The sequence below is a fragment of the Capricornis sumatraensis genome, chromosome 8 (genome assembly GCF_032405125.1).
Source record: "Capricornis sumatraensis isolate serow.1 chromosome 8, serow.2, whole genome shotgun sequence".
Lineage (NCBI taxonomy): Eukaryota > Metazoa > Chordata > Mammalia > Artiodactyla > Bovidae > Capricornis > Capricornis sumatraensis.
Genome location: NC_091076.1, coordinates 78717558 through 78719921, shown reverse-complemented (window position 1 = coordinate 78719921; position 2364 = coordinate 78717558). Strand labels below are relative to the sequence as shown.

The 2364-nt window shown below is 45.2% G+C and overlaps 1 non-coding gene across 1 annotated transcript; it reads right to left on the bottom strand.

Annotated features, from left to right (window-relative positions):
* Positions 1–862: 862 nt before the first annotated feature.
* Positions 863–935, bottom strand: TRNAG-CCC (transfer RNA glycine (anticodon CCC)). Its single transcript has one exon. It is a non-coding gene; the product is annotated as a tRNA-Gly (tRNA).
* Between the last annotated feature and the right edge of the window lie 1429 nt (positions 936–2364).

Genomic DNA, 2364 nt, shown 5'->3' with positions numbered 1-2364 from the left:
AGTACGCCACGTGCTCCGGGTGCACTGGGGACCTGGCAGACACAGTTCCTGTTCTCCTAGGATGGACAGCTTATGGGAACAAGAGAGTCACTCAGTAAACAATAATACAAACAGACATGTGATTGCAGCTAAGATGAGCAGTACAAGGAATACAGAAGCAAAGAAGTATCTACAAAGGCTGTGGTGGAACAGGGGACTAGAGTATCACAGAGGAGGCAACATTATGTTGAAACCTGAGAAGACTGGTCTAGTGGTTAAGAATCCACCTGCCAGTGCAGAGGACTGGGGTTCGATCCCTGGTCCAGGATGATCCTACAGGCCGCAGGGCAACTAAGCCTGTACACCTCCACTACTGAGCCTGCGCACCCTAGAGGCCCTGCTCCTCAACGAGAGGAGCCACCGCCGTGAGAAGCTCCTGCTCCCGCAACTAGAGAAAGCCTGTGGGCAGCAACGAAGACCCAGTGTGGCCAAAAGTAAATGAAAAAAATAAGAAAGAAACCCGAGGGATGAGAAGGTGAAGACAGTGGGGAAGAGCCTTTCCAGTGGTGGGAACAGCTTGGAGTGGTCAGAAAATCATAACAATAGCCAACATCTATGGATCATTCACCATGTGCCCAGCCTGTTCTGTCAGCCTCATTTCACAAAGGAGGACAGAGAGGCACAGAGAGGTTAAGTAATTATCCTAAAGTTCCCCAGCTACAAAGTGGCAGAGCCAGCTTTTGGACTCAGGTCAACCTAACACAGGAGACGGTATCCTTTTTTTTTTCTTTAAAATGTTCATTCATTGGGCTGAGTTAGGTCATAGTTTCAGCATGCAAAATCTTAGATCTTCCTTTCTTTAGGTGCAGCATGTGGGATCTACTTCCCTGACCAGGGATCAAACCTGGGTCCCCTGCATTGGGAGCACAGAGTCCTGGCCACTGGACCACCAGGGAAGTCCCCCTATGGGTTCTTTTAGGTCCCGCTGACCTGGAGTCAGGACCATCATTACAGCCAAGGACCTAGACCTGGGTAACCTTGAATAGCCCCCACTGTGTCGGCAAAGCCCCCCAAGTGCTGGTTGGCAGGTGGTTCACGACCAGGAAGCCTCCGTGTCTGTCACAGGCAATTACACCAAGAATTATACCTCCACTGTCAACACAGCGTGCCTTTGAGGGTTTGCAGGTGGGTGGGAAGCGAGCAGAAGATGGCCTGAAGCTGAGAGGTCTGAGGCTGGCCCACGAAAAGGCCAGGAGACAGTCGGGGGTAGTTTACTCTGCCTGAGCTAGACGCATAAACACCTCTTTCTAAAATACCAGCACCCCCTAGTGGGAGTAAGTCTCCATTCACACGAGCCTTTTTAACTGGGAGTTGCATTTAGAAGGGAAGAACACACATCTCACTCACACCAATAATGGATGTATGTAATACACCACAGGGATGCCAATGAACAGGACCTGTGATTTTATCACCAATACATTAACAGGCCTTTTTATATCACATTACAGTTGTTTCAGATAACCTGAAATATCATTTCCATTTATCACGACTTTGAAATTATGCCCGTCTTCTCTCTTCCCCTGGAGCATGTTATTTAGCACATTAATAAAGAAGCACGTAAGTTAGCAGATTTCCAATTTGTTTTTATTTGTATTAAACCTGTAATACATGTAATTATTTTCTTTTGAGTCTTATGTTTTTTATTTTATGCATTGAAAGCACTATCCTGAAATGGGGTCCATAGGCTTCACTGGGCTGCAAAAGGGGTCCACTTTTTTTTTCGCAGATTATATTCCATTATAGGTTATTACAAGATATTGGTTACCTTGTAATTCCCTGCGCTGCACATTATATCCTGTAGCTTATCTATACCTGATTCTTTTTGTGAATCCCGATGTTTTTATTCCAAATTTATTGCTCTTAGCAACATCCCACAACTCATTAACCACTCTTTCAAAACCAGCATTATTGAGCTAACGTTCACATGCTAGACAACTCACCTATGTATACAGCGAAATGTTTTTCTGTATATTCAGAGTGGGGCAACCATGACTAAAATAGACATTTTCATCACTCCCATCGGCAATCACTCCCCATTTTTCCTTCTCAGCATCCAATCAAATAATTAGACATCTCACCCTTAAGTAACCCACCAGGTTACTATTTTCTGTCTCTGTGAATTTGCCTGTTCTGACCCTTTTTCATATAAATAGGATCACACAACACAGGGTCCTCTGTAAATGGTTTCTTTCACTTAGAATAAAGTTTTCAAGGTTCATCTATGTTGTCGCTTGTGCCTGATTTCAAAAAGGATGCTAGGGATTTCCCTGTTGGTCCAGTGGCTAAGACGCAGCACTCTCAATGCAAGGGGTCCAGGTTCGATCC